Raw genomic sequence first — 15,819 nt, 5'->3', positions numbered from 1 at the left:
GCTGGGAGGGGCAAGCATAAGGGACGAAGACGGGGGTAACATGTCGGATGCGATCATACCAGCACTAAAGCACCGGATCCCATCAGAACTCCGAAGTTAAGCGTGCTTGGGCGAGAGTAGTACTAGGATGGGTGACCTCCTGGGAAGTCCTCGTGTTGCATTCCCTTTTTAAAATTTTTTTGCGCGGCGTGCAAAAGAAAGCTCACGGCCGCGACATATATTTACCACGTTTTATTATTTTGCACGTTTGCGGTAAGTTTTAGCTCGTTGGTCATTATTCACGCGTGTAGCGGCGGGGAAAGCAAAGTACGATCGTCTTTGTAGTGGAGCTGGGAGGGGCAAGCATAAGGACGAAGACGGGGGTAACATGTCGGATGCGATCATACCAGCACTAAAGCACCGGATCCCATCAGAACTCCGAAGTTAAGCGTGCTTGGGCGAGAGTAGTACTAGGATGGGTGACCCTCCTGGGAAGTCCTCGTGTTGCATTCCCTTTTTAAAATTTTTTTGCGCGGCGTGCAAAAGAAAGCTCACGGCCGCGACATATATTTACCACGTTTTATTATTTTGCACGTTTGCGGTAAGTTTTAGCTCGTTGGTCATTATTCACGCGTGTAGCGGCGGGGAAAGCAAAGTACGATCGTCTTTGTAGTGGAGCTGGGAGGGGCAAGCATAAGGGACGAAGACGGGGGTAACATGTCGGATGCGATCATACCAGCACTAAAGCACCGGATCCCATCAGAACTCCGAAGTTAAGCGTGCTTGGGCGAGAGTAGTACTAGGATGGGTGACCTCCTGGGAAGTCCTCGTGTTGCATTCCCTTTTTAAAATTTTTTTGCGCGGCGTGCAAAAGAAAGCTCACGGCCGCGACATATATTTACCACGTTTTATTATTTTGCACGTTTGCGGTAAGTTTTAGCTCGTTGGTCATTATTCACGCGTGTAGCGGCGGGGAAAGCAAAGTACGATCGTCTTTGTAGTGGAGCTGGGAGGGGCAAGCATAAGGGACGAAGACGGGGGTAACATGTCGGATGCGATCATACCAGCACTAAAGCACCGGATCCCATCAGAACTCCGAAGTTAAGCGTGCTTGGGCGAGAGTAGTACTAGGATGGGTGACCTCCTGGGAAGTCCTCGTGTTGCATTCCCTTTTTAAAATTTTTTTGCGCGGCGTGCAAAAGAAAGCTCACGGCCGCGACATATATTTACCACGTTTTATTATTTTGCACGTTTGCGGTAAGTTTTAGCTCGTTGGTCATTATTCACGCGTGTAGCGGCGGGGAAAGCAAAGTACGATCGTCTTTGTAGTGGAGCTGGGAGGGGCAAGCATAAGGGACGAAGACGGGGGTAACATGTCGGATGCGATCATACCAGCACTAAAGCACCGGATCCCATCAGAACTCCGAAGTTAAGCGTGCTTGGGCGAGAGTAGTACTAGGATGGGTGACCTCCTGGGAAGTCCCTCGTGTTGCATTCCCTTTTTAAAATTTTTTTGCGCGGCGTGCAAAAGAAAGCTCACGGCCCGCGACATATATTTACCACGTTTTATTATTTTGCACGTTTGCGGTAAGTTTTAGCTCGTTGGTCATTATTCACCGCGTGTAGCGGCGGGGAAAGCAAAGTACGATCGTCTTTGTAGTGGAGCTGGGAGGGGCAAGCATAAGGGACGAAGACGGGGGTAACATGTCGGATGCGATCATACCAGCACTAAAGCACCGGATCCCATCAGAACTCCGAAGTTAAGCGTGCTTGGGCGAGAGTAGTACTAGGATGGTGACCTCCTGGGAAGTCCTCGTGTTGCATTCCCTTTTTAAAATTTTTTGCGCGGCGTGCAAAAGAAAGCTCACGGCCGCGACATATATTTACCACGTTTTATTATTTTGCACGTTTGCGGTAAGTTTTAGCTCGTTGGTCATTATTCACGCGTGTAGCGGCGGGGAAAGCAAAGTACGATCGTCTTTGTAGTGGAGCTGGGAGGGGCAAGCATAAGGGACGAAGACGGGGGGTAACATGTCGGATGCGATCATACCAGCACTAAAGCACCGGATCCCATCAGAACTCCGAAGTTAAGCGTGCTTGGGCGAGAGTAGTACTAGGATGGGTGACCTCCTGGGAAGTCCTCGTGTTGCATTCCCTTTTTAAAATTTTTTTGCGCGGCGTGCAAAAGAAAGCTCACGGCCGCGACATATATTTACCACGTTTTATTATTTTGCACGTTTGCGGTAAGTTTTAGCTCGTGGTCATTATTCACGCGTGTAGCGGCGGGGAAAGCAAAGTACGATCGTCTTTGTAGTGGAGCTGGGAGGGGCAAGCATAAGGGACGAAGACTGGGAGGGGCAAGCATGACGGATGCGATCATACCAGCACTAAAGCACCGGATCCCATCAGAACTCCGAAGTTAAGCGTGCTTGGGCGAGAGTAGTACTAGGATGGGTGACCTCCTGGGAAGTCCTCGTGTTGCATTCCCTTTTTAAAATTTTTTTGCGCGGCGTGCAAAAGAAAGCTCACGGCCGCGACATATATTTACCACGTTTTATTATTTTGCACGTTTGCGGTAAGTTTTAGCTCGTTGGTCATTATTCACGCGTGTAGCGGCGGGGAAAGCAAAGTACGATCGTCTTTGTAGTGGAGCTGGGAGGGGCAAGCATAAGGGACGAAGACGGGGGGTAACATGTCGGATGCGATCATACCAGCACTAAAGCACCGGATCCCCATCAGAACTCCGAAGTTAAGCGTGCTTGGGCGAGAGTAGTACTAGGATGGGTGACCTCCTGGAAGTCCTCGTGTTGCATTCCCCTTTTTAAAATTTTTTTGCGCGGCGTGCAAAAGAAAGCTCACGGCCGCGACATATATTTACCACGTTTTATTATTTTGCACGTTTGCGGTAAGTTTTAGCTCGTTGGTCATTATTCACGCGTGTAGCGGCGGGGAAAGCAAAGTACGATCGTCTTTGTAGTGGAGCTGGGAGGGGCAAGCATAAGGGACGAAGACGGGGGTAACATGTCGGATGCGATCATACCAGCACTAAAGCACCGGATCCCATCAGAACTCCGAAGTTAAGCGTGCTTGGGCGAGAGTAGTACTAGGATGGGTGACCTCCTGGGAAGTCCTCGTGTTGCATTCCCTTTTTAAAATTTTTTTGCGCGGCGTGCAAAAGAAAGCTCACGGCCGCGACATATATTTACCCACGTTTTATTATTTTGCACGTTTGCGGTAAGTTTTAGCTCGTTGGTCATTATTCACGCGTGTAGCGGCGGGGAAAGCAAAGTACGATCGTCTTTGTAGTGGAGCTGGGAGGGGCAAGCATAAGGGACGAAGACGGGGGGTAACATGTCGGATGCGATCATACCAGCACTAAAGCACCGGATCCCATCAGAACTCCGAAGTTAAGCGTGCTTGGGCGAGAGTAGTACTAGGATGGGTGACCTCCTGGGAAGTCCTCGTGTTGCATTCCCTTTTTAAAATTTTTTTGCGCGGCGTGCAAAAGAAAGCTCACGGCCGCGACATATATTTACCACGTTTTATTATTTTGCACGTTTGCGGTAAGTTTTAGCTCGTTGGTCATTATTCACGCGTGTAGCGGCGGGGAAAGCAAAGTACGATCGTCTTTGTAGTGGAGCTGGGAGGGGCAAGCATAAGGGACGAAGACGGGGGTAACATGTCGGATGCGATCATACCAGCACTAAAGCACCGGATCCATCAGAACTCCGAAGTTAAGCGTGCTTGGGCGAGAGTAGTACTAGGATGGGTGACCTCCTGGGAAGTCCTCGTGTTGCATTCCCTTTTTAAAATTTTTTTGCGCGGCGTGCAAAAGAAAGCTCACGGCCGCGACATATATTTACCACGTTTTATTATTTTGCACGTTTGCGGTAAGTTTTAGCTCGTTGGTCATTATTCACGCGTGTAGCGGCGGGGAAAGCAAAGTACGATCGTCTTTGTAGTGGAGCTGGGAGGGGCAAGCATAAGGGACGAAGACGGGGGTAACATGTCGGATGCGATCATACCAGCACTAAAGCACCGGATCCCATCAGAACTCCGAAGTTAAGCGTGCTTGGGCGAGAGTAGTACTAGGATGGGTGACCTCCTGGGAAGTCCTCGTGTTGCATTCCCTTTTTAAAATTTTTTTGCGCGGCGTGCAAAAGAAAGCTCACGGCCGCGACATATATTTACCACGTTTTATTATTTTGCACGTTTGCGGTAAGTTTTAGCTCGTTGGTCATTATTCACGCGTGTAGCGGCGGGGAAAGCAAAGTACGATCGTCTTTGTAGTGGAGCTGGGAGGGGCAAGCATAAGGGACGAAGACGGGGGTAACATGTCGGATGCGATCATACCAGCACTAAAGCACCGGATCCCATCAGAACTCCGAAGTTAAGCGTGCTTGGGCGAGAGTAGTACTAGGATGGGTGACCTCCTGGGAAGTCCTCGTGTTGCATTCCCTTTTTAAAATTTTTTTGCGCGGCGTGCAAAAGAAAGCTCACGGCCGCGACATATATTTACCACGTTTTATTATTTTGCACGTTTGCGGTAAGTTTTAGCTCGTTGGTCATTATTCACGCGTGTAGCGGCGGGGAAAGCAAAGTACGATCGTCTTTGTAGTGGAGCTGGGAGGGGCAAGCATAAGGGACGAAGACGGGGGTAACATGTCGGATGCGATCATACCAGCACTAAAGCACCGGATCCCATCAGAACTCCGAAGTTAAGCGTGCTTGGGCGAGAGTAGTACTAGGATGGGTGACCTCCTGGGAAGTCCTCGTGTTGCATTCCCTTTTTAAAATTTTTTTGCGCGGCGTGCAAAAGAAAGCTCACGGCCGCGACATATATTTACCACGTTTTATTATTTTGCACGTTTGCGGTAAGTTTTAGCTCGTTGGTCATTATTCACGCGTGTAGCGGCGGGGAAAGCAAAGTACGATCGTCTTTGTAGTGGAGCTGGGAGGGGCAAGCATAAGGGACGAAGACGGGGGTAACATGTCGGATGCGATCATACCAGCACTAAAGCACCGGATCCCATCAGAACTCCGAAGTTAAGCGTGCTTGGGCGAGAGTAGTACTAGGATGGGTGACCTCCTGGGAAGTCCTCGTGTTGCATTCCCTTTTTAAAATTTTTTTGCGCGGCGTGCAAAAGAAAGCTCACGGCCGCGACATATATTTACCACGTTTTATTATTTTGCACGTTTGCGGTAAGTTTTAGCTCGTTGGTCATTATTCACGCGTGTAGCGGCGGGGAAAGCAAAGTACGATCGTCTTTGTAGTGGAGCTGGGAGGGGCAAGCATAAGGGACGAAGACGGGGGTAACATGTCGGATGCGATCATACCAGCACTAAAGCACCGGATCCCATCAGAACTCCGAAGTTAAGCGTGCTTGGGCGAGAGTAGTACTAGGATGGGTGACCTCCTGGGAAGTCCTCGTGTTGCATTCCCTTTTTAAAATTTTTTTGCGCGGCGTGCAAAAGAAAGCTCACGGCCGCGACATATATTTACCACGTTTTATTATTTTGCACGTTTGCGGTAAGTTTTAGCTCGTTGGTCATTATTCACGCGTGTAGCGGCGGGGAAAGCAAAGTACGATCGTCTTTGTAGTGGAGCTGGGAGGGGCAAGCATAAGGGACGAAGACGGGGGTAACATGTCGGATGCGATCATACCAGCACTAAAGCACCGGATCCCATCAGAACTCCGAAGTTAAGCGTGCTTGGGCGAGAGTAGTACTAGGATGGGTGACCTCCTGGGAAGTCCTCGTGTTGCATTCCCTTTTTAAAATTTTTTTGCGCGGCGTGCAAAAGAAAGCTCACGGCCGCGACATATATTTACCACGTTTTATTATTTTGCACGTTTGCGGTAAGTTTTAGCTCGTTGGTCATTATTCACGCGTGTAGCGGCGGGGAAAGCAAAGTACGATCGTCTTTGTAGTGGAGCTGGGAGGGGCAAGCATAAGGGACGAAGACGGGGGTAACATGTCGGATGCGATCATACCAGCACTAAAGCACCGGATCCCATCAGAACTCCGAAGTTAAGCGTGCTTGGGCGAGAGTAGTACTAGGATGGGTGACCTCCTGGGAAGTCCTCGTGTTGCATTCCCTTTTTAAAATTTTTTTGCGCGGCGTGCAAAAGAAAGCTCACGGCCGCGACATATATTTACCACGTTTTATTATTTTGCACGTTTGCGGTAAGTTTTAGCTCGTTGGTCATTATTCACGCGTGTAGCGGCGGGGAAAGCAAAGTACGATCGTCTTTGTAGTGGAGCTGGGAGGGGCAAGCATAAGGGACGAAGACGGGGGTAACATGTCGGATGCGATCATACCAGCACTAAAGCACCGGATCCCATCAGAACTCCGAAGTTAAGCGTGCTTGGGCGAGAGTAGTACTAGGATGGGTGACCTCCTGGGAAGTCCTCGTGTTGCATTCCCTTTTTAAAATTTTTTTGCGCGGCGTGCAAAAGAAAGCTCACGGCCGCGACATATATTTACCACGTTTTATTATTTTGCACGTTTGCGGTAAGTTTTAGCTCGTTGGTCATTATTCACGCGTGTAGCGGCGGGGAAAGCAAAGTACGATCGTCTTTGTAGTGGAGCTGGGAGGGGCAAGCATAAGGGACGAAGACGGGGGTAACATGTCGGATGCGATCATACCAGCACTAAAGCACCGGATCCCATCAGAACTCCGAAGTTAAGCGTGCTTGGGCGAGAGTAGTACTAGGATGGGTGACCTCCTGGGAAGTCCTCGTGTTGCATTCCCTTTTTAAAATTTTTTTGCGCGGCGTGCAAAAGAAAGCTCACGGCCGCGACATATATTTACCACGTTTTATTATTTTGCACGTTTGCGGTAAGTTTTAGCTCGTTGGTCATTATTCACGCGTGTAGCGGCGGGGAAAGCAAAGTACGATCGTCTTTGTAGTGGAGCTGGGAGGGGCAAGCATAAGGGACGAAGACGGGGGTAACATGTCGGATGCGATCATACCAGCACTAAAGCACCGGATCCCATCAGAACTCCGAAGTTAAGCGTGCTTGGGCGAGAGTAGTACTAGGATGGGTGACCTCCTGGGAAGTCCTCGTGTTGCATTCCCTTTTTAAAATTTTTTTGCGCGGCGTGCAAAAGAAAGCTCACGGCCGCGACATATATTTACCACGTTTTATTATTTTGCACGTTTGCGGTAAGTTTTAGCTCGTTGGTCATTATTCACGCGTGTAGCGGCGGGGAAAGCAAAGTACGATCGTCTTTGTAGTGGAGCTGGGAGGGGCAAGCATAAGGGACGAAGACGGGGGTAACATGTCGGATGCGATCATACCAGCACTAAAGCACCGGATCCCATCAGAACTCCGAAGTTAAGCGTGCTTGGGCGAGAGTAGTACTAGGATGGGTGACCTCCTGGGAAGTCCTCGTGTTGCATTCCCTTTTTAAAATTTTTTTGCGCGGCGTGCAAAAGAAAGCTCACGGCCGCGACATATATTTACCACGTTTTATTATTTTGCACGTTTGCGGTAAGTTTTAGCTCGTTGGTCATTATTCACGCGTGTAGCGGCGGGGAAAGCAAAGTACGATCGTCTTTGTAGTGGAGCTGGGAGGGGCAAGCATAAGGGACGAAGACGGGGGTAACATGTCGGATGCGATCATACCAGCACTAAAGCACCGGATCCCATCAGAACTCCGAAGTTAAGCGTGCTTGGGCGAGAGTAGTACTAGGATGGGTGACCTCCTGGGAAGTCCTCGTGTTGCATTCCCTTTTTAAAATTTTTTTGCGCGGCGTGCAAAAGAAAGCTCACGGCCGCGACATATATTTACCACGTTTTATTATTTTGCACGTTTGCGGTAAGTTTTAGCTCGTTGGTCATTATTCACGCGTGTAGCGGCGGGGAAAGCAAAGTACGATCGTCTTTGTAGTGGAGCTGGGAGGGGCAAGCATAAGGGACGAAGACGGGGGTAACATGTCGGATGCGATCATACCAGCACTAAAGCACCGGATCCCATCAGAACTCCGAAGTTAAGCGTGCTTGGGCGAGAGTAGTACTAGGATGGGTGACCTCCTGGGAAGTCCTCGTGTTGCATTCCCTTTTTAAAATTTTTTTGCGCGGCGTGCAAAAGAAAGCTCACGGCCGCGACATATATTTACCACGTTTTATTATTTTGCACGTTTGCGGTAAGTTTTAGCTCGTTGGTCATTATTCACGCGTGTAGCGGCGGGGAAAGCAAAGTACGATCGTCTTTGTAGTGGAGCTGGGAGGGGCAAGCATAAGGGACGAAGACGGGGGTAACATGTCGGATGCGATCATACCAGCACTAAAGCACCGGATCCCATCAGAACTCCGAAGTTAAGCGTGCTTGGGCGAGAGTAGTACTAGGATGGGTGACCTCCTGGGAAGTCCTCGTGTTGCATTCCCTTTTTAAAATTTTTTTGCGCGGCGTGCAAAAGAAAGCTCACGGCCGCGACATATATTTACCACGTTTTATTATTTTGCACGTTTGCGGTAAGTTTTAGCTCGTTGGTCATTATTCACGCGTGTAGCGGCGGGGAAAGCAAAGTACGATCGTCTTTGTAGTGGAGCTGGGAGGGGCAAGCATAAGGGACGAAGACGGGGGTAACATGTCGGATGCGATCATACCAGCACTAAAGCACCGGATCCCATCAGAACTCCGAAGTTAAGCGTGCTTGGGCGAGAGTAGTACTAGGATGGGTGACCTCCTGGGAAGTCCTCGTGTTGCATTCCCTTTTTAAAATTTTTTTGCGCGGCGTGCAAAAGAAAGCTCACGGCCGCGACATATATTTACCACGTTTTATTATTTTGCACGTTTGCGGTAAGTTTTAGCTCGTTGGTCATTATTCACGCGTGTAGCGGCGGGGAAAGCAAAGTACGATCGTCTTTGTAGTGGAGCTGGGAGGGGCAAGCATAAGGGACGAAGACGGGGGTAACATGTCGGATGCGATCATACCAGCACTAAAGCACCGGATCCCATCAGAACTCCGAAGTTAAGCGTGCTTGGGCGAGAGTAGTACTAGGATGGGTGACCTCCTGGGAAGTCCTCGTGTTGCATTCCCTTTTTAAAATTTTTTTGCGCGGCGTGCAAAAGAAAGCTCACGGCCGCGACATATATTTACCACGTTTTATTATTTTGCACGTTTGCGGTAAGTTTTAGCTCGTTGGTCATTATTCACGCGTGTAGCGGCGGGGAAAGCAAAGTACGATCGTCTTTGTAGTGGAGCTGGGAGGGGCAAGCATAAGGGACGAAGACGGGGGTAACATGTCGGATGCGATCATACCAGCACTAAAGCACCGGATCCCATCAGAACTCCGAAGTTAAGCGTGCTTGGGCGAGAGTAGTACTAGGATGGGTGACCTCCTGGGAAGTCCTCGTGTTGCATTCCCTTTTTAAAATTTTTTTGCGCGGCGTGCAAAAGAAAGCTCACGGCCGCGACATATATTTACCACGTTTTATTATTTTGCACGTTTGCGGTAAGTTTTAGCTCGTTGGTCATTATTCACGCGTGTAGCGGCGGGGAAAGCAAAGTACGATCGTCTTTGTAGTGGAGCTGGGAGGGGCAAGCATAAGGGACGAAGACGGGGGTAACATGTCGGATGCGATCATACCAGCACTAAAGCACCGGATCCCATCAGAACTCCGAAGTTAAGCGTGCTTGGGCGAGAGTAGTACTAGGATGGGTGACCTCCTGGGAAGTCCTCGTGTTGCATTCCCTTTTTAAAATTTTTTTGCGCGGCGTGCAAAAGAAAGCTCACGGCCGCGACATATATTTACCACGTTTTATTATTTTGCACGTTTGCGGTAAGTTTTAGCTCGTTGGTCATTATTCACGCGTGTAGCGGCGGGGAAAGCAAAGTACGATCGTCTTTGTAGTGGAGCTGGGAGGGGCAAGCATAAGGGACGAAGACGGGGGTAACATGTCGGATGCGATCATACCAGCACTAAAGCACCGGATCCCATCAGAACTCCGAAGTTAAGCGTGCTTGGGCGAGAGTAGTACTAGGATGGGTGACCTCCTGGGAAGTCCTCGTGTTGCATTCCCTTTTTAAAATTTTTTTGCGCGGCGTGCAAAAGAAAGCTCACGGCCGCGACATATATTTACCACGTTTTATTATTTTGCACGTTTGCGGTAAGTTTTAGCTCGTTGGTCATTATTCACGCGTGTAGCGGCGGGGAAAGCAAAGTACGATCGTCTTTGTAGTGGAGCTGGGAGGGGCAAGCATAAGGGACGAAGACGGGGGTAACATGTCGGATGCGATCATACCAGCACTAAAGCACCGGATCCCATCAGAACTCCGAAGTTAAGCGTGCTTGGGCGAGAGTAGTACTAGGATGGGTGACCTCCTGGGAAGTCCTCGTGTTGCATTCCCTTTTTAAAATTTTTTTGCGCGGCGTGCAAAAGAAAGCTCACGGCCGCGACATATATTTACCACGTTTTATTATTTTGCACGTTTGCGGTAAGTTTTAGCTCGTTGGTCATTATTCACGCGTGTAGCGGCGGGGAAAGCAAAGTACGATCGTCTTTGTAGTGGAGCTGGGAGGGGCAAGCATAAGGGACGAAGACGGGGGTAACATGTCGGATGCGATCATACCAGCACTAAAGCACCGGATCCCATCAGAACTCCGAAGTTAAGCGTGCTTGGGCGAGAGTAGTACTAGGATGGGTGACCTCCTGGGAAGTCCTCGTGTTGCATTCCCTTTTTAAAATTTTTTTGCGCGGCGTGCAAAAGAAAGCTCACGGCCGCGACATATATTTACCACGTTTTATTATTTTGCACGTTTGCGGTAAGTTTTAGCTCGTTGGTCATTATTCACGCGTGTAGCGGCGGGGAAAGCAAAGTACGATCGTCTTTGTAGTGGAGCTGGGAGGGGCAAGCATAAGGGACGAAGACGGGGGTAACATGTCGGATGCGATCATACCAGCACTAAAGCACCGGATCCCATCAGAACTCCGAAGTTAAGCGTGCTTGGGCGAGAGTAGTACTAGGATGGGTGACCTCCTGGGAAGTCCTCGTGTTGCATTCCCTTTTTAAAATTTTTTTGCGCGGCGTGCAAAAGAAAGCTCACGGCCGCGACATATATTTACCACGTTTTATTATTTTGCACGTTTGCGGTAAGTTTTAGCTCGTTGGTCATTATTCACGCGTGTAGCGGCGGGGAAAGCAAAGTACGATCGTCTTTGTAGTGGAGCTGGGAGGGGCAAGCATAAGGGACGAAGACGGGGGTAACATGTCGGATGCGATCATACCAGCACTAAAGCACCGGATCCCATCAGAACTCCGAAGTTAAGCGTGCTTGGGCGAGAGTAGTACTAGGATGGGTGACCTCCTGGGAAGTCCTCGTGTTGCATTCCCTTTTTAAAATTTTTTTGCGCGGCGTGCAAAAGAAAGCTCACGGCCGCGACATATATTTACCACGTTTTATTATTTTGCACGTTTGCGGTAAGTTTTAGCTCGTTGGTCATTATTCACGCGTGTAGCGGCGGGGAAAGCAAAGTACGATCGTCTTTGTAGTGGAGCTGGGAGGGGCAAGCATAAGGGACGAAGACGGGGGTAACATGTCGGATGCGATCATACCAGCACTAAAGCACCGGATCCCATCAGAACTCCGAAGTTAAGCGTGCTTGGGCGAGAGTAGTACTAGGATGGGTGACCTCCTGGGAAGTCCTCGTGTTGCATTCCCTTTTTAAAATTTTTTTGCGCGGCGTGCAAAAGAAAGCTCACGGCCGCGACATATATTTACCACGTTTTATTATTTTGCACGTTTGCGGTAAGTTTTAGCTCGTTGGTCATTATTCACGCGTGTAGCGGCGGGGAAAGCAAAGTACGATCGTCTTTGTAGTGGAGCTGGGAGGGGCAAGCATAAGGGACGAAGACGGGGGTAACATGTCGGATGCGATCATACCAGCACTAAAGCACCGGATCCCATCAGAACTCCGAAGTTAAGCGTGCTTGGGCGAGAGTAGTACTAGGATGGGTGACCTCCTGGGAAGTCCTCGTGTTGCATTCCCTTTTTAAAATTTTTTTGCGCGGCGTGCAAAAGAAAGCTCACGGCCGCGACATATATTTACCACGTTTTATTATTTTGCACGTTTGCGGTAAGTTTTAGCTCGTTGGTCATTATTCACGCGTGTAGCGGCGGGGAAAGCAAAGTACGATCGTCTTTGTAGTGGAGCTGGGAGGGGCAAGCATAAGGGACGAAGACGGGGGTAACATGTCGGATGCGATCATACCAGCACTAAAGCACCGGATCCCATCAGAACTCCGAAGTTAAGCGTGCTTGGGCGAGAGTAGTACTAGGATGGGTGACCTCCTGGGAAGTCCTCGTGTTGCATTCCCTTTTTAAAATTTTTTTGCGCGGCGTGCAAAAGAAAGCTCACGGCCGCGACATATATTTACCACGTTTTATTATTTTGCACGTTTGCGGTAAGTTTTAGCTCGTTGGTCATTATTCACGCGTGTAGCGGCGGGGAAAGCAAAGTACGATCGTCTTTGTAGTGGAGCTGGGAGGGGCAAGCATAAGGGACGAAGACGGGGGTAACATGTCGGATGCGATCATACCAGCACTAAAGCACCGGATCCCATCAGAACTCCGAAGTTAAGCGTGCTTGGGCGAGAGTAGTACTAGGATGGGTGACCTCCTGGGAAGTCCTCGTGTTGCATTCCCTTTTTAAAATTTTTTTGCGCGGCGTGCAAAAGAAAGCTCACGGCCGCGACATATATTTACCACGTTTTATTATTTTGCACGTTTGCGGTAAGTTTTAGCTCGTTGGTCATTATTCACGCGTGTAGCGGCGGGGAAAGCAAAGTACGATCGTCTTTGTAGTGGAGCTGGGAGGGGCAAGCATAAGGGACGAAGACGGGGGTAACATGTCGGATGCGATCATACCAGCACTAAAGCACCGGATCCCATCAGAACTCCGAAGTTAAGCGTGCTTGGGCGAGAGTAGTACTAGGATGGGTGACCTCCTGGGAAGTCCTCGTGTTGCATTCCCTTTTTAAAATTTTTTTGCGCGGCGTGCAAAAGAAAGCTCACGGCCGCGACATATATTTACCACGTTTTATTATTTTGCACGTTTGCGGTAAGTTTTAGCTCGTTGGTCATTATTCACGCGTGTAGCGGCGGGGAAAGCAAAGTACGATCGTCTTTGTAGTGGAGCTGGGAGGGGCAAGCATAAGGGACGAAGACGGGGGTAACATGTCGGATGCGATCATACCAGCACTAAAGCACCGGATCCCATCAGAACTCCGAAGTTAAGCGTGCTTGGGCGAGAGTAGTACTAGGATGGGTGACCTCCTGGGAAGTCCTCGTGTTGCATTCCCTTTTTAAAATTTTTTTGCGCGGCGTGCAAAAGAAAGCTCACGGCCGCGACATATATTTACCACGTTTTATTATTTTGCACGTTTGCGGTAAGTTTTAGCTCGTTGGTCATTATTCACGCGTGTAGCGGCGGGGAAAGCAAAGTACGATCGTCTTTGTAGTGGAGCTGGGAGGGGCAAGCATAAGGGACGAAGACGGGGGTAACATGTCGGATGCGATCATACCAGCACTAAAGCACCGGATCCCATCAGAACTCCGAAGTTAAGCGTGCTTGGGCGAGAGTAGTACTAGGATGGGTGACCTCCTGGGAAGTCCTCGTGTTGCATTCCCTTTTTAAAATTTTTTTGCGCGGCGTGCAAAAGAAAGCTCACGGCCGCGACATATATTTACCACGTTTTATTATTTTGCACGTTTGCGGTAAGTTTTAGCTCGTTGGTCATTATTCACGCGTGTAGCGGCGGGGAAAGCAAAGTACGATCGTCTTTGTAGTGGAGCTGGGAGGGGCAAGCATAAGGGACGAAGACGGGGGTAACATGTCGGATGCGATCATACCAGCACTAAAGCACCGGATCCCATCAGAACTCCGAAGTTAAGCGTGCTTGGGCGAGAGTAGTACTAGGATGGGTGACCTCCTGGGAAGTCCTCGTGTTGCATTCCCTTTTTAAAATTTTTTTGCGCGGCGTGCAAAAGAAAGCTCACGGCCGCGACATATATTTACCACGTTTTATTATTTTGCACGTTTGCGGTAAGTTTTAGCTCGTTGGTCATTATTCACGCGTGTAGCGGCGGGGAAAGCAAAGTACGATCGTCTTTGTAGTGGAGCTGGGAGGGGCAAGCATAAGGGACGAAGACGGGGGTAACATGTCGGATGCGATCATACCAGCACTAAAGCACCGGATCCCATCAGAACTCCGAAGTTAAGCGTGCTTGGGCGAGAGTAGTACTAGGATGGGTGACCTCCTGGGAAGTCCTCGTGTTGCATTCCCTTTTTAAAATTTTTTTGCGCGGCGTGCAAAAGAAAGCTCACGGCCGCGACATATATTTACCACGTTTTATTATTTTGCACGTTTGCGGTAAGTTTTAGCTCGTTGGTCATTATTCACGCGTGTAGCGGCGGGGAAAGCAAAGTACGATCGTCTTTGTAGTGGAGCTGGGAGGGGCAAGCATAAGGGACGAAGACGGGGGTAACATGTCGGATGCGATCATACCAGCACTAAAGCACCGGATCCCATCAGAACTCCGAAGTTAAGCGTGCTTGGGCGAGAGTAGTACTAGGATGGGTGACCTCCTGGGAAGTCCTCGTGTTGCATTCCCTTTTTAAAATTTTTTTGCGCGGCGTGCAAAAGAAAGCTCACGGCCGCGACATATATTTACCACGTTTTATTATTTTGCACGTTTGCGGTAAGTTTTAGCTCGTTGGTCATTATTCACGCGTGTAGCGGCGGGGAAAGCAAAGTACGATCGTCTTTGTAGTGGAGCTGGGAGGGGCAAGCATAAGGGACGAAGACGGGGGTAACATGTCGGATGCGATCATACCAGCACTAAAGCACCGGATCCCATCAGAACTCCGAAGTTAAGCGTGCTTGGGCGAGAGTAGTACTAGGATGGGTGACCTCCTGGGAAGTCCTCGTGTTGCATTCCCTTTTTAAAATTTTTTTGCGCGGCGTGCAAAAGAAAGCTCACGGCCGCGACATATATTTACCACGTTTTATTATTTTGCACGTTTGCGGTAAGTTTTAGCTCGTTGGTCATTATTCACGCGTGTAGCGGCGGGGAAAGCAAAGTACGATCGTCTTTGTAGTGGAGCTGGGAGGGGCAAGCATAAGGGACGAAGACGGGGGTAACATGTCGGATGCGATCATACCAGCACTAAAGCACCGGATCCCATCAGAACTCCGAAGTTAAGCGTGCTTGGGCGAGAGTAGTACTAGGATGGGTGACCTCCTGGGAAGTCCTCGTGTTGCATTCCCTTTTTAAAATTTTTTTGCGCGGCGTGCAAAAGAAAGCTCACGGCCGCGACATATATTTACCACGTTTTATTATTTTGCACGTTTGCGGTAAGTTTTAGCTCGTTGGTCATTATTCACGCGTGTAGCGGCGGGGAAAGCAAAGTACGATCGTCTTTGTAGTGGAGCTGGGAGGGGCAAGCATAAGGGACGAAGACGGGGGTAACATGTCGGATGCGATCATACCAGCACTAAAGCACCGGATCCCATCAGAACTCCGAAGTTAAGCGTGCTTGGGCGAGAGTAGTACTAGGATGGGTGACCTCCTGGGAAGTCCTCGTGTTGCATTCCCTTTTTAAAATTTTTTTGCGCGGCGTGCAAAAGAAAGCTCACGGCCGCGACATATATTTACCACGTTTTATTATTTTGCACGTTTGCGGTAAGTTTTAGCTCGTTGGTCATTATTCACGAGCGTGTAGCGGCGGGGAAAGCAAAGTACGATCGTCTTTGTAGTGGAGCTGGGAGGGGCAAGCATAAGGGACGAAGACGGGGGTAACATGTCGGATGCGATCATACCAGCA

The 15,819-nt window shown here is 49.5% G+C and overlaps 48 non-coding genes across 48 annotated transcripts; all 48 read left to right on the top strand.

Annotated features, from left to right (window-relative positions):
- The first annotated feature begins 45 nt into the window (after nucleotides 1–45).
- LOC147955281 (5S ribosomal RNA) lies at nucleotides 46–164 on the top strand. The gene has a single exon (XR_015613223.1). It is a non-coding gene; the product is annotated as a 5S ribosomal RNA (ribosomal RNA).
- Nucleotides 165–372: 208 nt separating this feature from the next.
- LOC147955280 (5S ribosomal RNA) lies at nucleotides 373–492 on the top strand. The gene has a single exon (XR_015612938.1). It is a non-coding gene; the product is annotated as a 5S ribosomal RNA (ribosomal RNA).
- A 209-nt stretch (nucleotides 493–701) lies between these two features.
- LOC147955279 (5S ribosomal RNA) lies at nucleotides 702–820 on the top strand. Its single transcript, XR_015613222.1, has one exon. It is a non-coding gene; the product is annotated as a 5S ribosomal RNA (ribosomal RNA).
- A 209-nt stretch (nucleotides 821–1,029) lies between these two features.
- LOC147955278 (5S ribosomal RNA) lies at nucleotides 1,030–1,148 on the top strand. The gene has a single exon (XR_015613221.1). It is a non-coding gene; the product is annotated as a 5S ribosomal RNA (ribosomal RNA).
- Nucleotides 1,149–1,357: 209 nt separating this feature from the next.
- Nucleotides 1,358–1,477, top strand: LOC147955277 (5S ribosomal RNA). Its single transcript, XR_015612913.1, has one exon. It is a non-coding gene; the product is annotated as a 5S ribosomal RNA (ribosomal RNA).
- A 211-nt stretch (nucleotides 1,478–1,688) lies between these two features.
- LOC147955276 (5S ribosomal RNA) lies at nucleotides 1,689–1,806 on the top strand. The gene has a single exon (XR_015612939.1). It is a non-coding gene; the product is annotated as a 5S ribosomal RNA (ribosomal RNA).
- Nucleotides 1,807–2,015: 209 nt separating this feature from the next.
- On the top strand, nucleotides 2,016–2,134 carry LOC147955275 (5S ribosomal RNA). Its single transcript, XR_015613220.1, has one exon. It is a non-coding gene; the product is annotated as a 5S ribosomal RNA (ribosomal RNA).
- Nucleotides 2,135–2,347: 213 nt separating this feature from the next.
- On the top strand, nucleotides 2,348–2,466 carry LOC147955274 (5S ribosomal RNA). Its single transcript, XR_015613218.1, has one exon. It is a non-coding gene; the product is annotated as a 5S ribosomal RNA (ribosomal RNA).
- A 210-nt stretch (nucleotides 2,467–2,676) lies between these two features.
- LOC147955273 (5S ribosomal RNA) lies at nucleotides 2,677–2,795 on the top strand. The gene has a single exon (XR_015612968.1). It is a non-coding gene; the product is annotated as a 5S ribosomal RNA (ribosomal RNA).
- Nucleotides 2,796–3,005: 210 nt separating this feature from the next.
- LOC147955272 (5S ribosomal RNA) lies at nucleotides 3,006–3,124 on the top strand. The gene has a single exon (XR_015613217.1). It is a non-coding gene; the product is annotated as a 5S ribosomal RNA (ribosomal RNA).
- A 211-nt stretch (nucleotides 3,125–3,335) lies between these two features.
- Nucleotides 3,336–3,454, top strand: LOC147955271 (5S ribosomal RNA). Its single transcript, XR_015613216.1, has one exon. It is a non-coding gene; the product is annotated as a 5S ribosomal RNA (ribosomal RNA).
- Nucleotides 3,455–3,663: 209 nt separating this feature from the next.
- Nucleotides 3,664–3,781, top strand: LOC147955270 (5S ribosomal RNA). The gene has a single exon (XR_015612954.1). It is a non-coding gene; the product is annotated as a 5S ribosomal RNA (ribosomal RNA).
- Nucleotides 3,782–3,990: 209 nt separating this feature from the next.
- LOC147955269 (5S ribosomal RNA) lies at nucleotides 3,991–4,109 on the top strand. Its single transcript, XR_015613215.1, has one exon. It is a non-coding gene; the product is annotated as a 5S ribosomal RNA (ribosomal RNA).
- A 209-nt stretch (nucleotides 4,110–4,318) lies between these two features.
- Nucleotides 4,319–4,437, top strand: LOC147955268 (5S ribosomal RNA). The gene has a single exon (XR_015613214.1). It is a non-coding gene; the product is annotated as a 5S ribosomal RNA (ribosomal RNA).
- A 209-nt stretch (nucleotides 4,438–4,646) lies between these two features.
- LOC147955267 (5S ribosomal RNA) lies at nucleotides 4,647–4,765 on the top strand. The gene has a single exon (XR_015613212.1). It is a non-coding gene; the product is annotated as a 5S ribosomal RNA (ribosomal RNA).
- Nucleotides 4,766–4,974: 209 nt separating this feature from the next.
- Nucleotides 4,975–5,093, top strand: LOC147955266 (5S ribosomal RNA). The gene has a single exon (XR_015613211.1). It is a non-coding gene; the product is annotated as a 5S ribosomal RNA (ribosomal RNA).
- Nucleotides 5,094–5,302: 209 nt separating this feature from the next.
- Nucleotides 5,303–5,421, top strand: LOC147955265 (5S ribosomal RNA). The gene has a single exon (XR_015613210.1). It is a non-coding gene; the product is annotated as a 5S ribosomal RNA (ribosomal RNA).
- Nucleotides 5,422–5,630: 209 nt separating this feature from the next.
- Nucleotides 5,631–5,749, top strand: LOC147955264 (5S ribosomal RNA). Its single transcript, XR_015613209.1, has one exon. It is a non-coding gene; the product is annotated as a 5S ribosomal RNA (ribosomal RNA).
- Nucleotides 5,750–5,958: 209 nt separating this feature from the next.
- Nucleotides 5,959–6,077, top strand: LOC147955263 (5S ribosomal RNA). The gene has a single exon (XR_015613208.1). It is a non-coding gene; the product is annotated as a 5S ribosomal RNA (ribosomal RNA).
- A 209-nt stretch (nucleotides 6,078–6,286) lies between these two features.
- On the top strand, nucleotides 6,287–6,405 carry LOC147955262 (5S ribosomal RNA). The gene has a single exon (XR_015613206.1). It is a non-coding gene; the product is annotated as a 5S ribosomal RNA (ribosomal RNA).
- Nucleotides 6,406–6,614: 209 nt separating this feature from the next.
- LOC147955261 (5S ribosomal RNA) lies at nucleotides 6,615–6,733 on the top strand. The gene has a single exon (XR_015613205.1). It is a non-coding gene; the product is annotated as a 5S ribosomal RNA (ribosomal RNA).
- Nucleotides 6,734–6,942: 209 nt separating this feature from the next.
- On the top strand, nucleotides 6,943–7,061 carry LOC147955260 (5S ribosomal RNA). Its single transcript, XR_015613204.1, has one exon. It is a non-coding gene; the product is annotated as a 5S ribosomal RNA (ribosomal RNA).
- Nucleotides 7,062–7,270: 209 nt separating this feature from the next.
- LOC147955259 (5S ribosomal RNA) lies at nucleotides 7,271–7,389 on the top strand. The gene has a single exon (XR_015613203.1). It is a non-coding gene; the product is annotated as a 5S ribosomal RNA (ribosomal RNA).
- A 209-nt stretch (nucleotides 7,390–7,598) lies between these two features.
- Nucleotides 7,599–7,717, top strand: LOC147955258 (5S ribosomal RNA). The gene has a single exon (XR_015613202.1). It is a non-coding gene; the product is annotated as a 5S ribosomal RNA (ribosomal RNA).
- A 209-nt stretch (nucleotides 7,718–7,926) lies between these two features.
- On the top strand, nucleotides 7,927–8,045 carry LOC147955257 (5S ribosomal RNA). The gene has a single exon (XR_015613201.1). It is a non-coding gene; the product is annotated as a 5S ribosomal RNA (ribosomal RNA).
- Nucleotides 8,046–8,254: 209 nt separating this feature from the next.
- Nucleotides 8,255–8,373, top strand: LOC147955256 (5S ribosomal RNA). The gene has a single exon (XR_015613200.1). It is a non-coding gene; the product is annotated as a 5S ribosomal RNA (ribosomal RNA).
- A 209-nt stretch (nucleotides 8,374–8,582) lies between these two features.
- On the top strand, nucleotides 8,583–8,701 carry LOC147955255 (5S ribosomal RNA). The gene has a single exon (XR_015613199.1). It is a non-coding gene; the product is annotated as a 5S ribosomal RNA (ribosomal RNA).
- Nucleotides 8,702–8,910: 209 nt separating this feature from the next.
- Nucleotides 8,911–9,029, top strand: LOC147955254 (5S ribosomal RNA). The gene has a single exon (XR_015613198.1). It is a non-coding gene; the product is annotated as a 5S ribosomal RNA (ribosomal RNA).
- A 209-nt stretch (nucleotides 9,030–9,238) lies between these two features.
- LOC147955253 (5S ribosomal RNA) lies at nucleotides 9,239–9,357 on the top strand. The gene has a single exon (XR_015613197.1). It is a non-coding gene; the product is annotated as a 5S ribosomal RNA (ribosomal RNA).
- A 209-nt stretch (nucleotides 9,358–9,566) lies between these two features.
- On the top strand, nucleotides 9,567–9,685 carry LOC147955252 (5S ribosomal RNA). Its single transcript, XR_015613195.1, has one exon. It is a non-coding gene; the product is annotated as a 5S ribosomal RNA (ribosomal RNA).
- A 209-nt stretch (nucleotides 9,686–9,894) lies between these two features.
- LOC147955251 (5S ribosomal RNA) lies at nucleotides 9,895–10,013 on the top strand. Its single transcript, XR_015613194.1, has one exon. It is a non-coding gene; the product is annotated as a 5S ribosomal RNA (ribosomal RNA).
- Nucleotides 10,014–10,222: 209 nt separating this feature from the next.
- Nucleotides 10,223–10,341, top strand: LOC147955250 (5S ribosomal RNA). The gene has a single exon (XR_015613193.1). It is a non-coding gene; the product is annotated as a 5S ribosomal RNA (ribosomal RNA).
- A 209-nt stretch (nucleotides 10,342–10,550) lies between these two features.
- On the top strand, nucleotides 10,551–10,669 carry LOC147955249 (5S ribosomal RNA). Its single transcript, XR_015613192.1, has one exon. It is a non-coding gene; the product is annotated as a 5S ribosomal RNA (ribosomal RNA).
- Nucleotides 10,670–10,878: 209 nt separating this feature from the next.
- On the top strand, nucleotides 10,879–10,997 carry LOC147955248 (5S ribosomal RNA). Its single transcript, XR_015613191.1, has one exon. It is a non-coding gene; the product is annotated as a 5S ribosomal RNA (ribosomal RNA).
- A 209-nt stretch (nucleotides 10,998–11,206) lies between these two features.
- LOC147955247 (5S ribosomal RNA) lies at nucleotides 11,207–11,325 on the top strand. The gene has a single exon (XR_015613190.1). It is a non-coding gene; the product is annotated as a 5S ribosomal RNA (ribosomal RNA).
- A 209-nt stretch (nucleotides 11,326–11,534) lies between these two features.
- LOC147955246 (5S ribosomal RNA) lies at nucleotides 11,535–11,653 on the top strand. Its single transcript, XR_015613189.1, has one exon. It is a non-coding gene; the product is annotated as a 5S ribosomal RNA (ribosomal RNA).
- A 209-nt stretch (nucleotides 11,654–11,862) lies between these two features.
- LOC147955245 (5S ribosomal RNA) lies at nucleotides 11,863–11,981 on the top strand. Its single transcript, XR_015613188.1, has one exon. It is a non-coding gene; the product is annotated as a 5S ribosomal RNA (ribosomal RNA).
- Nucleotides 11,982–12,190: 209 nt separating this feature from the next.
- On the top strand, nucleotides 12,191–12,309 carry LOC147955244 (5S ribosomal RNA). Its single transcript, XR_015613187.1, has one exon. It is a non-coding gene; the product is annotated as a 5S ribosomal RNA (ribosomal RNA).
- Nucleotides 12,310–12,518: 209 nt separating this feature from the next.
- Nucleotides 12,519–12,637, top strand: LOC147955243 (5S ribosomal RNA). The gene has a single exon (XR_015613186.1). It is a non-coding gene; the product is annotated as a 5S ribosomal RNA (ribosomal RNA).
- Nucleotides 12,638–12,846: 209 nt separating this feature from the next.
- LOC147955242 (5S ribosomal RNA) lies at nucleotides 12,847–12,965 on the top strand. Its single transcript, XR_015613184.1, has one exon. It is a non-coding gene; the product is annotated as a 5S ribosomal RNA (ribosomal RNA).
- Nucleotides 12,966–13,174: 209 nt separating this feature from the next.
- On the top strand, nucleotides 13,175–13,293 carry LOC147955241 (5S ribosomal RNA). Its single transcript, XR_015613183.1, has one exon. It is a non-coding gene; the product is annotated as a 5S ribosomal RNA (ribosomal RNA).
- A 209-nt stretch (nucleotides 13,294–13,502) lies between these two features.
- Nucleotides 13,503–13,621, top strand: LOC147955240 (5S ribosomal RNA). Its single transcript, XR_015613182.1, has one exon. It is a non-coding gene; the product is annotated as a 5S ribosomal RNA (ribosomal RNA).
- A 209-nt stretch (nucleotides 13,622–13,830) lies between these two features.
- Nucleotides 13,831–13,949, top strand: LOC147955239 (5S ribosomal RNA). Its single transcript, XR_015613181.1, has one exon. It is a non-coding gene; the product is annotated as a 5S ribosomal RNA (ribosomal RNA).
- A 209-nt stretch (nucleotides 13,950–14,158) lies between these two features.
- On the top strand, nucleotides 14,159–14,277 carry LOC147955238 (5S ribosomal RNA). Its single transcript, XR_015613180.1, has one exon. It is a non-coding gene; the product is annotated as a 5S ribosomal RNA (ribosomal RNA).
- Nucleotides 14,278–14,486: 209 nt separating this feature from the next.
- Nucleotides 14,487–14,605, top strand: LOC147955237 (5S ribosomal RNA). Its single transcript, XR_015613179.1, has one exon. It is a non-coding gene; the product is annotated as a 5S ribosomal RNA (ribosomal RNA).
- A 209-nt stretch (nucleotides 14,606–14,814) lies between these two features.
- LOC147955236 (5S ribosomal RNA) lies at nucleotides 14,815–14,933 on the top strand. Its single transcript, XR_015613178.1, has one exon. It is a non-coding gene; the product is annotated as a 5S ribosomal RNA (ribosomal RNA).
- Nucleotides 14,934–15,142: 209 nt separating this feature from the next.
- Nucleotides 15,143–15,261, top strand: LOC147955235 (5S ribosomal RNA). Its single transcript, XR_015613177.1, has one exon. It is a non-coding gene; the product is annotated as a 5S ribosomal RNA (ribosomal RNA).
- A 209-nt stretch (nucleotides 15,262–15,470) lies between these two features.
- LOC147955234 (5S ribosomal RNA) lies at nucleotides 15,471–15,589 on the top strand. Its single transcript, XR_015613176.1, has one exon. It is a non-coding gene; the product is annotated as a 5S ribosomal RNA (ribosomal RNA).
- Nucleotides 15,590–15,819: the final 230 nt, after the last annotated feature.

This window comes from Triticum urartu, unplaced genomic scaffold (genome assembly GCF_056163025.1).
Source record: "Triticum urartu cultivar PI428250 unplaced genomic scaffold, HENAU_Tu73 scaffold1, whole genome shotgun sequence".
NCBI lineage: Eukaryota > Viridiplantae > Streptophyta > Magnoliopsida > Poales > Poaceae > Triticum > Triticum urartu.
Note: the sequence above shows the minus strand (reverse complement) of the source record. Positions and strands in the feature narration are given on the sequence as shown.